This window comes from Salvelinus namaycush, chromosome 9 (genome assembly GCF_016432855.1).
Source record: "Salvelinus namaycush isolate Seneca chromosome 9, SaNama_1.0, whole genome shotgun sequence".
NCBI classification, from domain to species: Eukaryota; Metazoa; Chordata; class Actinopteri; order Salmoniformes; family Salmonidae; genus Salvelinus; species Salvelinus namaycush.
The window spans coordinates 43,376,152-43,390,687 of NC_052315.1; positions in this window are offsets into that span (position 1 = coordinate 43,376,152).

Genomic DNA, 14,536 nt, shown 5'->3' on the forward strand with positions numbered 1-14,536 from the left:
ACAGAAACAGACGAACTAGACACACAACATAGAATTCCCACCCAGCTCACGTCCTGACCAACACTAAACAAGCAAAACACATAAGAACTCTGGTCAGGACGTTACAGTACCCCCCCCCCTGAGGTGCGGACTCCGAACGCACCCCTAAAACTCAAGGGGAGGGTCTGGGTGGGCATCTGTCCGCGGTGGCGGCTCCGGCGGTGGACGAGGACACCACTCCACCACTGTCTTTGTCCCCCTCCTTAGCGTCCTTTGAGTGGCGACCCTCGCCCACGACCTTGGCCTAAGAATCCTCCCCAAGGCCCCCACATGATTTAGGAGGTAGCTCAGGAAAGAGAGGTAGCTCAGGACAGAGAGGTAGCTCAGGACAGAGAGGTAGCTCAGGACAGAGAGGTAGCTCAGGACAGAGGGGCAACTCCGGACAGAGAGGCAGCTCCGGACTGAGTGGCAGCACCGGACTGAGTGGCAGCTCCGGACTGAGTGGCAGCTCATGACTGGAGGGCAGCTCATGACTGGAGGGCAGCTCATGACTGGAGGGCAGCTCATGACTGGAGGGCAGCTCATGACTGTAGGGCAGCTCATGACTGGAAGGCCGCTCATGACTGGAAGGCAGCTCATGACTGGACGGCAGCTCATGACTGGAAGGCAGCTCATGACTGGAGGGCAGCTCATGACTGGAAGGCAGCTCATGACTGGCTGGCGGCTCTGGCGGCTCCTGACTGGCTGGCGGCTCTGGCGGCTCCTGACTGGCTGGCGGCTCTGGCGGCTCCTGACTGGCTGGCGGCTCTGGCGGCTCCTGACTGGCTGGCGGCTCTGGCGGCTCCTGACTGGCTGGCGGCTCTGGCGGCTCCTGACTGGCTGGCGGCTCTGGCGGCTCCTGACTGGCTGGCGGCTCTGGCGACTCCTGACTGGCTGGCGGCTCTGGCGGCCCCTGACTGGCTGGCGGCTCTGGCGGCTCCTGACTGGCTGGCGGCTCTGGCGGCTCCTGACTGGCTGGCGGCTCTGGCGTCTCCTGACTGACGGACGGCTCTAGCGGCTCCTGACTGACGGACGGCTCTAATGGCTCGGGACAGACGGGCGGCTCTGAAGGCTCGTGGCAGACGGATGGCTCAGACGGCGCTGGGCAGACGGATGGCTCAGACGGCGCTGGGCAGACGGATGGCTCAGACGGCGCTGGGCAGACGGATGGCTCAGACGGCGCTGGGCAGACGGATGGCTCAGACGGCGCTGGGCAGACGGATGGCTCAGACGGCGCTGGGCAGACGGATGGCTCAGACGGCGCTGGGCAGACAGGCAGCTCAGACGGCGCTGGGCAGGCAGGCAGTGCAGACGGCGCTAGGCAGACGAGCAGTGCAGGCGGCGTTGGGCAGACGGCCGACTCTGACCTGCTGAGGCGCACAGTAGGCCTGGTGCGTGGTGCCGGAACTGGTGGTACCGGACTGGAGACACGCACCTCAGGGCGAGTGCGGGGAGCAGGAACAGGGCACACTGGACTCTCGAGGCGCACTATAGGCCTGGTGCGTGGTACCGGCACTGGTGGTACCGGGCTGAAGGCACGCACCTCAGGGCGAGTGCGGGGAGAAGGAACAGTGAGTACAGGGCTCTGGAGACGCACAGGAGGCTTGGTGCGTGGTGCCGGAACTGGAGGTACTGGGCTGGAGACACGCACCTCAGGGAGAGTGCTTGGAGGAGGAACAGGGCTCTGGAGACGCACAGGAAGCCTGGTGCGTGGTGTAGGCACTGGTGGTACTGGGCTGGGGCGGGAAGGTGGCGCCGGATATACCGGACCGTGCAGGCGTACTGGCTCCCTTGAGCACCGAGCCTGCCCAACCTTACCTGGTTGAATGCTCCCCGTAGCCCGTCCAGTGCGGGGAGGTGGAATAACCCGCACTGGGCTGTGTTGGCGAACCGGGGACACCATACGTAAGGCTGGTGCCATGTACACCGGCCCGAGGAGACGTACTGGAGGCCAGATATGTTGAGCCGGCTTCATGGCACTTGGCTCAATGCTCAATCTAGCCCGCCCAGTGCGGGGAGGTGGAATAACCCGCACCGGGCTATGCACACGTACAGGAGACACCGTGCGCTCTTCCGCATAACACGGTGTCTGCCCGTACTCCCGCTCTCCACGGTAAGCATGGGAAGTGGGCGCAGGTTTCCTACCTACCTTCACCACACTACCCTTTAGCCCCCCCCAAGAAATTTTGGGGATTTCTTCTCGGGCTTCCTGGCCAGCCGTGTTCCCTCATAACACCGGTTCCCCTTCTCAGCTGCTTTCGCTCTCCTAGCTGCCTCCACCTGTTCCCATGGAAGGCGATCCTTACCAGCCAGGATCTCCTCCCATGTGTAGCAACCCTTTCCGTCCAATACGTCCTCCCAAGTCCATTTCTCCTGGTCCCGCTGCTGCTGCTGCTGCCGCTGCTGCCCGTTGCTACGCTGCTTGGTCCGAGTTTGGTGGGTGGTTCTGTAATGGCAGCCTTCCCTCTCTTCACTATAAGAGAGGGTGAAACAGGGATCGGACCAACACGCAGCGTAGCCAGTGCTCAACATGTTTAATTCAACAAAAAACAGTGAACACTTACAACGAACAAAATAACAAAATGTGGCAAACCGAGACAGTCCTATCTGGTGCAGAATACAAACACAGAGACAGGAAACAACCACCCACAATCCCCAACACAAAACAAGCCACCTATATATGATTCTCAATCAGGGACAACGATTGACAGCTGTCTCTGATTGAGAACCACATTAGGCTGAACACAGAAACAGACGAACTAGACACACAACATAGAATTCCCACCCAGCTCATGTCCTGACCAACACTAAACAAGCAAAACACATAAGAACTCTGGTCAGGACGTTACAAACACGATAGATTAAGAGAGAAGAGAAGGGGGTTTTGGAAGGAAGATTAAGGTACAGTGGTCTTTATCGGACCTGGGAAGCTATTCTCACATAACTACATATGCCACTAACGATCGCTCATTCGGAAAAGCAATGCATTTTATTTACATGAAGCTGATGATGTGAGGCTCTGGTTTGCCCTGTCCTTTGTGGAATCTTCCGGGTCGTCGTGTGGTCACATGGTCTGAGAGGTTCATCTCACTCTGGAGATTGGTCCATGTTGGTCAGTGTTCTCCTACTAGATTTGCTACCTTTTCAGCTGCAGTCTGTTAGGCTGTCATCTAGGACTCACTTCTTCTTGAGTGATCAATAGTTCAGAGTTCATACCATTTCACGTGTAGAGCAAGCTCCCACGTTTCCTGGCCTGTAGGTTGACATTAGAATTAGCCCTTCGTAGCTGGCTTCTCCACCGACAGTTTACACATTCTCCAAAATAGGAATATTGTTCAGTTCTCAAATTCTGGGATGGAGTAGAATTGGGCGGGAGGATCACTTTGTCTTACTGTGAAACTCTCTCTCCATACTGCATGGCCAGAGAGAGTCTCTTTACGGAATTTATGACGTGGGGGTTAAGTTGTAAAACTGCCCCCCCCCCCCTCCTAACAGGAGAGGGGGGATTGTTCACATCTCTGCTAGCCAATTCATGTCATGACATTAGGGACATCTAGGGGAAATGTCAAATTCTTTCCTGAAAATTGGGACATGCTTACTTAGGGAAATCTATATGAAATATCGATTTCTCTTGAAACCAGGACATGTTACTTTAACTTTTTTGTTTCCTTCGTTACAGGTTATGAGAATCTATTGTCTGAGGCTGCAGCAATATCCATTGACCAGTACCTGAAACGATACAAGATCACCGGTGAAGTGCAACCAGTGAAACGGAAGAAGAATTCCTCACTACCTGCAGACTGTCAGAACATCATTTTTAATAGTTTTATATGTGGGACTGATACCAGTGGGGAAGAGTTGGTCATTTTTAAATGACTTAAAAAATATATTTATTACAAAAAACACAAGGAAGGAGTAACATTAAAGTATTAGAACATGAAGGACAAACAATACAGCATCAAGACACTATCAAACATGTATCAGTCTTTCCACAACAGAGCCATCATTATGTGTGAGGGTGCGTGTGCATGATTGTGATATAAAATATATGTCACAGTTTCGTTTTTCATGATCACTATCTTGTGAAACCCGAACCCTCCAAGATCCCCCCACAGTTCCCCAATAGCTGTCCATCAACCATTCGAGACCCCTCCCACAGTCCCCCCCCCGGAAAAAAAAAATATATATATAATTCCATTCCCCACCCCAAGAACCCCCCAATGCACCAACAACCAAGAGAATGAACTAAAGAGAAAAAAGGAAAAGACAGAAGTAAACAGCAAACAACAATGCAAAAAATATATTAAAAAATAATACATTTAAAACAAAGGACATCAAGGACAACTGAAATCATAACAATGCCAACTGTATATGTTTGTGTGCATGTCTGGCACTATTACATGTATGTGTGTGTTCTTGTATGTGTTTATTTGAATGAGAGTGTGTGAATATGCATGTGTAAAAACACCTGCACGGCATCAGCCTCAGGCAAACCGGCATTAGTTGTAAAAACACTGCCACTTAGTGTCATTCAAATGTACTTTTATTATGTTCATTTTGACCTTTTTTTCCACCTTTATCTTTTGACCGTCATTCTCTCTCTCACACAGCAACACCACTCCCACTTGTCTCCAATTCCACATACCAACCCTCATCTTCCCTCAGCCCATCCCATCTATCTCTGCTGGCCACCCACTTCGTGTTCCTACGCAACACATATCTTTCAACTATGCTATGATGTTTAAAACGTCTTGTGAATAGGGGGCGCTGTTTTCACTTTGGGGAAAAATTGTGCCCAATTTAAACGGCCTCGTACTCTTTTCTAGATCGTACAATATGCATATTATTATTACTATTGGATAGAAAACACTCTCAAGTTTCTAAAACTGTTTGAATTATATCTGTGAGTAAAACAGAACTCATTTTGCAGCAAACTTCCAGACAGGAAGTGAAAAATCTGAAAACGATGCTCTGTTCCAGGGCCTGCCTATTCAATTGCCTAATATTTATGGATATGCATGCACTGCATACGCCTTCCACTAGATGTCAACAGGCAGTGGAAGGTGGAATGGGGTGTCTAGCTTGATCTGAGGTTGAACAAGAGCTCTTGGAATGACGTGACCAGAATTTCCTTTCTCTACCTAGGCGCGGGAAGTACCTCCATGTTGTCTGATGATAAGCGTTCGGTATACACGGCTAATATCTCCGGCTCTGTTTTTATTTGATAGATATTAGAAAAACATCATAAAGTAGGTTTTTTCAACCGAGTTTCATCAGTTTATTCAACGTTTAATGGGACTTTTGGAGTTTTCCGTTCTATGCGTCAAGAGAAGATGGGCATGTTCGCGCCACATGGCTAGCCTTGTGGAGCGAATTCGAAGGGAGAGAAGGACATTATAAAACCAAACAACGATTTATTCTGGACCTAGGACTCCTTGTACAAGATTCTGATGGAAGCTCAGCAAAAGTAAGAACAATTTATGATGTTATTTCGTATTTCTGTGGAAAATGTTGAGTCCTATTATTCGCCCGTTTTGCGTGCGCTGTCTCGCTATAACGTAAGCTGTTTGTTATGGTAAAGTTATTTTTAAAAATCTAACACGGCAGTTGCATTAAGAACTAGTGTACCTTTCATTTGCTGTCCAACATATATTTTTTAGTAAAGTTTATGATGAGTTCTTTGGTCAGATTAGGTGAGTGTCCAAAATATCTCCGGACAATTTGGTGAATCGATGCTACATATTCACAATGTATAACCACGGTTTGCAGCTCTAAATATGCACATTTTTGAACAAAACATAAGTGTATTGTATAACCTGATGTTATAAGACTGTCGGTCTTATAGTTGGTCAAGGTTAGTGATTAATTTTATATCTTTTGCTGGTTTTTGCGAATGCTATCTATGCGGTGAATAAATGCGGTTGTGTGTTTGGCTATTGTGGTAAGCTAATATAATGCTATATTGTGTTTTCGCTGTAAAACACTTAAAAAATTGTAAATATTGGCTGGATTCACAAGATGTTTATCTTTCATTTGCTGTACACCATGTATTTTTCATAAATGTTTTATGATGAGTATTTAGGTATTTCACGTTGCTCTCTGTAATTATTCTGGCTGCTTTGGTGATATTTTTGATGGTAGCTGCAATGTAAAACTATGATTTATACCTCAAATATGCACATTTTCGAACAAAACATACATTTATTGTATAACATGTTATAAGACTGTCATCTGATGAAGTTGTTTCTTGATTAGTGACTAATTATATCTCTATTTGGTCGGTTTTGTGATAGCTACCTATGAAAAATTGTGAGAATATGCGGTTGAGTCTTTTGCTATTGTGGTTAGCTAATAGAAATACATATTGTGTTTTCGCTGTAAAACATTTAAAAAAATCGGAAATGATGGCTGGATTCACAAGATGTTTATCTTTCATTTGCTGTATTGGACTTGTGATTTCATGAAAATTATATTTTAGATCAATGCTATGCATTTTCATCCATTCCTGAACCTGAGACCAGAAACAGGCTACCTGAGAGCAATACCAAAATAAATGGTCTATTGATTCTGTATCCTCACAACAAAATCTGCAGAGCTTCGATGATTTTATGCCCCAAATATTCAACATTTTGTTGGTGGCAAGAATTCTATATAATAATATTAGCTGAAAAGCACAAAGTCTTGAATCTTACGTTGTTTTATATATCAAATCATACACCCTGTACCATGGAATTGGTACATCAAAAATCTTTTCCCAACTATTTTGCAATCTGTATGGCATAGTTGTCAACATCCTGGTCCTCAATTGAAACTGGTATACTTTCCTATTTATGCTATTTTTATTCCTCCGCCAGTTTTGATCCTTTATATTGGGCAGACAGACCAGTTCCCAACCTCCTCCCGCTGCCACCCGTCTGCTCCATTTTGGGGCAATGCTGTAATCAATTGGTTGTACTCTTGGATTAAACAGACCTTCCCGTACAATTCTGATAACTCCATGAAGGACATAACTCTACCATTACAATTTACAATATAATTTAAGAACAAAATACCCTTTTCAAACATCTTTCCCATAAATTCAGGTATTTTATCAGCCAGCACATTTGAGTTCAGCCATAATATTTGTGGTAATATTTGTTCTATCTTTTCAGGGGGGTGAAATTGAAATTGTAGCCAGCTCTGCAATGCTTGTTTGAAAAAGACAGTTACTTTGAAAAAAGTATAATTTCAATTAATCGAAAATGAGACATGGCAATCTGCACAAAGGCAAAAAGGACATTTTTAAACAATGGATGAGCTTTTCTTAGTAATCTACTTGAGAACCATGTTGAGTTCAAATAAAACTTTTGAATGAGTGAAGCTTTTAGAGAGAGGTTTAGTGCTTTTATATTTAATAATCTCAACACACCCAATTCATATTCGTTATATAGATAGGCTCATTTTATTTTGTCTGGTTTAGCGTCCCAGATAAAGCAAAATATTTTTTGCTCAAATGATTTGAAAAACGAATCATCAGGAGTAGGCAGCTCCATAAGTAAGTGAGTAAACTGAGATATGAATAAGGAGTTAATCAGGGCAATTTTTCCATAAATAGACAGGTATTTACCTCTCCATGGTTGCAGGATCTTGTCTATTTTTACAAGTTTTCTATTGAAATTCATTGTGGAGAGCTTATTTATATATTTTGTGATATGAATACCGAGTATGTCTACTTCACCATTAGCCCATTTTATAGGTAAGCTGCAGGGTAATGTAAAAGTTGTATTTTTTAAGGATCCAATACGTAATATTGTACACTTATCATAATTAGGTTTTAGTCCAGAGAGTACAGAAAAGTTATCTAGATCTTCAATGAGACATTGCAGGGATCTAGCTTGTGGACTTAAAATGAAACTTGAGTCATCGGCATACATGGACACCTTTGTTTTTAAGCCTTGGATTTCTAATCCTCTAATGTTGTTATTGGATCTGATTTTAATATCTAGCATTTCGATTGCAATAACAAATAGATATGGTGACAGCGGACAACGTTGTTTAAAACCTGTTTGGGATAGGGGGCAGCATTTTCACTTTTGCATGAAATGCGTGCCCAGAGTAAACTGCCTGCTACTCTGTCCCAGATGCTAATATATGCATATTATTAGTAGTATTGGATAAAAAACACTCTGAAGTTTCTAAAACTGTTTGAATGATGTCTGTGAGTATAACAGAACTCATATGGCAGGCGAAAAACTGAGAAAAATCCAACCAGGAAGTGGGAAATCTGAGGTTTGTAGTTTTTCAAAGCTTGGCCTACCGAATACACAGTGTCTATGGGGTTAAGTTGCACTTCCTAAGGCTTCCACTAGATGTCAACCGTCTTTAGAAACTTGTTTAAGGCTCCTGCTATAAAGGAGGGGGGAATGGGAGCTGAATGAGTCAGTGGTCTGGCAGAGTGTCTCAGGCTCGTGACGCGCGCTCCCGACAGAGTTAGCTCTCGTTCCAGTGCTTTTCTACAGACGATAGAATTCTCTGGTTGGAACATTATTGTTGATTTATGTTAAACACATCCTAAAGATTGATTCCATACATCGTTTGATATGTTTCTACGACCTGTAACGGAACTTTTCGAGTTTTTGTCTGGACCTAGTGCTGAACACGCTAACAACTATTGGCTATTTGGACATAAATGATCGACTTTATGGAACTTTATGGAACAAATCAGTCATTTATTGTCGAACTGGGATTCCTGGGAGTGCATTCTGATGAAGATCATCAAAGGTAAGTGAATATTTATTATGTTATTTCTAACTTCTGTTGACTCCAACATGGCTGAAATTTCTTTGGCTGGATTGGGCTCAGAGCCGTACTCAGATTATGCTTTTTCCGTCAAGTTTTTTTTAAATCTGACACAGTGGTTGCATTAAGGAGAAGTCTATCTTTAATTCTGTGAATAACACTTGTATCTTTTATCGATGTTTATTATGAGTATTTCTGTGGCTATCTGCAAGATCACCGGATGTTTTGGAATCAAAACATTACTGCACGTAACGCGCCAATGTAAACTGAGATTTTTGGATATAAATATGCACATTATCGAACAAAACATACATGTATTGTGTAACATGATGTCCTATGAGTGTCATCTGATGAAGATCATCAAAGGTTAGTGATGAATTTTATCTATATTTCTGCTTTTTGTGACTCCTATCTTTGGCTGGAAAATGGCTGTGTGTTTTTGTTGACTTGGCTCTGAACTAACATAATCATATGTTGTGCTTTTGCTGTAAAGCCTTTTTGAAATCGGACACGATGGGTAGATTAACAAGATGTTTATCTTTCATTTGCTGTATTGGACTTGTTAATGTGTGAAAGTTACATATTAAAAAAAAAAAAAATTGAATTTCACGTGCTACCTTTTCAGCAGAATGTTGTCGAGGGGTTCCGCTAGCGGAACGCCTGCGCTAGAAAGGTTAAGTCCTCTTGACAATTCAAAACTCTCTGAGAAGTAGCCGTTATTTACTATTTTACACCTGGGGTTGCTATACATTATTTTTACCTATTTTATAAGAGAATTACCGAAATTGAAAAAATCCAGGCATTTATAAATAAAATCCAGTCTTACTTTATCAAATGCTTTTTCAAAATCCGCTATACCATGCTGTACCTATACCAATACCATTCCTGGCTTCTTATATGTTTCATGATGTTCTATTATTCTTGTACTTGTCATATATTATCTTCAATGTATCATCCATGTAAAAAACCTGTCTGATCAGGATGAACAATACCTGGTAAAACCCTTTTAATTCTGAGTACTATGCATTTTGCTAGTATTTTTGCATCACAACATTAAAGTGTAAGGGGCCTCCAGTTTTTTTAGATAGACTGGGTCTTTATATTTTCCATCTGGGTCTTGTTTTAATAATAGAGAAATCAGCCCTTCCTGCTGAGTACCTGACAGACTACCATTTCTATAGGAGTAGTTAAAACAATCTAACAATGGAGCTTTTAGTATATCAAAAAATACTTGATATACCTCTACCGGTATGCCATCAAGCCCTGGGGTTTTTCCAGACTGAAAGGATTTAATAGCCTCAAAAAGTTCTTCCTCTGTAATTTGGCCTTCGCACTGGTCTTTCTGTACATTTGTTAATTTTCAACTACAAAATACTAGTCTTCCCCCATTTTTTTAACCATTGCCTACACCCACAAGGTGTATAAACAACAACAATAAATAAGAATAAAATAAGATAATAGATACAACAAAAGTTTGAAGAACATAAATCAATCAACTCTAATTAGCACATGTAGGACAGTATGCAAGTATGTGTGCATGGACTTTGCCAATGTATTTCTCACAGCACATAATATTTGTTTTACAGTCCTTCTTTGGGGGGGCAGAATTGGCATCTCCTCCTCTTGCCTCCCCCAGTTGCAGCCTCAGGTGGATCAGGACAAGATTCAGCCCCCTGAACAGCTTTCACAAGCGCTGCAGAGGCTGCTGTGCGGGGGAGGCGCTCCCTTCTTTGAATGTGTGGGGTTACAAGTGCCTTTCCCAGCTGCTCCAGGAACACCCTCCTCTTGTTCCGCTTATCAGGCATTCAGGTGGGGTTAATCTTGTTCCATATCACGAAGGAATTGTATAAGGACACATCAAAGATATTATGGAAGATGACCAGGGGCCAGCGGGCAGTCATCCTCTTGCAGCTGTAAGTTCCAATCACCTTGTCCAGGTTGTCCACATCTCCTTTGTTGTGGTCGTAGTCCAGGATGATGGCTGGCTTCCTGTCCTCACGATTACTGATGTGCTCAGGAGGACCACATTCCTGTTCCTCTTTGTGAGGTAAGAAACTAGAGTGGTGATGGGGTGAAGGCAAACTTTGATGAGAAGGCCTCTCTCCCCCTTGTTACGAGGAGTGGAAGGGGGAACTCTGGCTTGTTCGTTCTAACTGTGCCAACCATGGTGATCTTCCTCTTTAGGAGCTGCTGGCTGAGTTCAATCAGTAGCACACATAATCTCAATTTCTCATTGTGTGTGTGTGTCTTTGTGGTTTTTGTTATGTGTAAAGGATTTTATAACTGCCGGGTCAAAAATGACCCAAAGACAATCTTTGTACCCTGGTGGTGTACAGCTTTCATGGAAATATGAACAAAGGCGATGTTTCACTTTTTCTAATGTTGGGGTCACTCTAGGAAAAGTAATCAAATTTCAAGTTGAAAAAATATCATTTAGGGGGTTTTCTCTGCTGTTCAACATAGCGGTGGGTAATTTTTGATCCTTAAGACAATACAAGGGTTAAGACTTGAAGGTAAGTCAATACGGAAAATTTCAAGAACTTTGTGTGCAGTCGCAAAAACCATCAAGCGCTATGATGAAACTGTCTCTCATGAGAACCACCGCAGAAAAGGAAGACCCAGAGTTACCTCTGCTGCAGAGGATAAGTTCATTAGAGTTAACTGCACCTCAGATTGCACCCCAAATAAATGCTTCACGGAGTTCAAGTAACAGACACATCTCAACATCAACTGTTCAGAGGAGACTGTGTGAATCAGGCCTTCATGGTCGAATTGCTGAAGTCCAAATTTGAGATTCTTGGTTCCAACCTCTGTGTTTTTGTGAGACGCAGAGTAGGTGAACGGATGATCTCTGCATGTGTGGTTCCCACCGTGAAGCATGGAGGAGGAAGTGTAATGGTATGGGTGTGCTTTGCTGGTGACAATGTCAGTGATTGATTTAGAATTCAAGGCACACTTAACCAGCATGGCTACCACAGCATTCTGCAGCGATACGCCATTCTATCTGGTTTGCGCTTAGTATGACTATCATTTGTTTTTCAACAGGACAATGACCCAACACACCTCCAGCCTGTGTAAGGGCAATTTGACCAAGGAGTGTGATGGAGTGCTGCATCAGATGACCTGGCCTCCACAATCACCTGACCTCAACCCAATTGAGATGGTTTGAGATGAGTTGGACCGTAGAGTGAAGGAAAAGCAGCCAACAAGTGCTCAGCATATGTGGGAACTCCTTCAAGACTGTTGTAAAAGCGTTCCTCATGAAGCTGGTTGAGAGAATGCCAAGAGTGTGCAAAGCTGCCATCAAGGCAAAGGGTGGCTACTTTGAAGAATCTAAAATATATTTGGACACACCTACTATTTCAAGGGTGATCTTTATTTTTACTATTTTGCTTCGTTCATCTTTCCCTCGATCCTGACTAGTCTCCCAGTCCCTGCCACTGAAAAACATCCCCACGGCATGATGCTGCCACTACCATGCTTTGCCGTAGGGCTGGTGCCAGGTTTCCTCCAGACGTGACGCTTGGCATTCAGGCCAAAGAGTTCAATCTTGGTTTCATCAGACCAGAGAATCTTGTTTCTCATGGTCTGAGAGTCATTTAGATGCCTTTTTGGCAAACTCCAAGCAGTCTGTCATGTGCCTTTTACTGAGGAGTTGCTTCCGTCTGGCCACTCTACCATAATGGCCTGATTGGTGGAGTGCTGCAGAGATGGTTGTCCTTCTGGAAGGTTCTCCCATCTCCACAGAGGATCTTTGGAGCTCTGTCAGAGTGACCAATGGGTTCTTGTTCACCTCCCTGACCAAGGTCCTTCTCCCCCGATTGCTCAGTTTGGCCAGGCGGCCAGCTCTAGGAAGAGTCTTTGTGGTTCCAAACTTCTTCCATTTAAGAATGATGGAGACCTCTGTGTTCTTGGGGACCTTCAATGCTGCAGACATTTTTTGGTACCCTTCCCCAGATCTGTGCCTCGACACAATCCTTTCTCGGAGCTCTACAGACAATTCCTTCGACCTCATGGCTTGTTTTTTGCTTTCACATGCACTGTCAACTGTGGGACCTCATACAGACAGCCTTTCCAATTCATGTCCAATCAATTGAATTTACCACATGTGGACTCAAGTACTAGAAACATCTCAAGGATGATCAATGGAAAGGATGCACATGAGCTCAATTTCAAGTCTCATAGCAAAGGGTATGAATACTTATGTAAATAAGGTATTTCTGTCTTTTTATTTTTAATATATTTCCAAACATTAAAATAACTGTTTTCACTTTGTCATTATGTGGTATTGTGTGTAGATTGTATTTAATCTATTTTAGAATAAGGCTGTAACATGACACAATTCGGAAAAAGTGAAGGGGTCTGAATACTTTCCGAATGCACTGTATACGTATGAAGTGAGTAAAACAGTATGTAAACATTTTTAAAGTGACCAGTGTTCCATGTCTATAGGCACCAGCTTCTAAGCTGCAGGGTTGAGTAACTGGGTGGTAGCCGGCAAGTGACAGTGATTAAAGTTCAGGGCAGTGTACTGGGCGGAGGCCGGCTAGTGGTGATTATTTAACAGTCTGATGGCCTTGACATAGAAGCTGTCTTTTGAGCACACACTCTTGTGGGGCCTATGTGTTGAGGATCTGCGTAGTGGCGGTGTTGTTGCCTACCTTCACCACCTGGGGGTAGCCCGTCAGGAAGTCCAGGACCCAGTTGCACAGGGCGGGGTTCAGACCCAGGGCCCCGAGCTTAATGATAAGTCTGAAGGGTACTATGGTGTTGAAGGGTGAGCCGTAGTCAATGAATAGCATTTTTACATCGGTATTCCTCTTGTCCAGATGGGATAGACTTTAAAACAGTTACAGAGTTGAATGGCTGTGATAGTAGAAAACTGAGGATGGATCAACAACATTGAAGTTACTCCACAATACTAACCTAACTGACAGAGTGAAAAGAAGGAAGCCTTAAAACTTCTTATGGCTGCAATCCCGTTAACGGGATCGATATGACAACAGCCAGTAAAAGGGCAGGGCTCCAAATTCAAACAACAGAAATCTCATAATTAAAATTCCTGAAACATACATGTATCTTATACCATTTTAAAGGTAATCTTGTTGTTAATCCCACCAAAGTGTCCGATTTCAAATAGGCTTTTCAGCGAAAGCACCACAAACGATTATGTTAGGTCACCGCAAAATCACAGAAAAACACTGCCATTTTTCCATCCAAAGACAGGAGTCACAAAAAGCAGAAATAGAGATAAAATGAACCACTAACCTTTGATGATATTCATCAGATGACACTCATAGGACTTCATGTTACACAATACATAAATGTTTTGCTTGATAAAGTTCATATTTATATCCAAAAACCTCAGTTTACATTGGCGCCATGTTCAGAAATGCCTCCAAAATATCCGGAGAAATTGCAGAGAGCCATGTCAAATAACAGAAATACTCATCATAAACTTTGATGAAAGATACATGTTTTACATAGAATTAAAGATACACTTGTTTTTAATGCAACCGCTGTGTCAGATTTCAAAAAGCTTTACGGCAAAAGCACAATATTCAATAATCTGAGAACAGCGTTCAGCCACAATAGGAAGCCATACAGTTACCCGCCAAATTGTGCAGTCAACAAAACTCATAAATAGCATTATAAATCTTCACTTACCTTTGCTGATCTTTGTCGGAATGCACTCCCAGGACTCCCACTTCCACAAGAAATGTTCGTTTTGTTCGGTAAT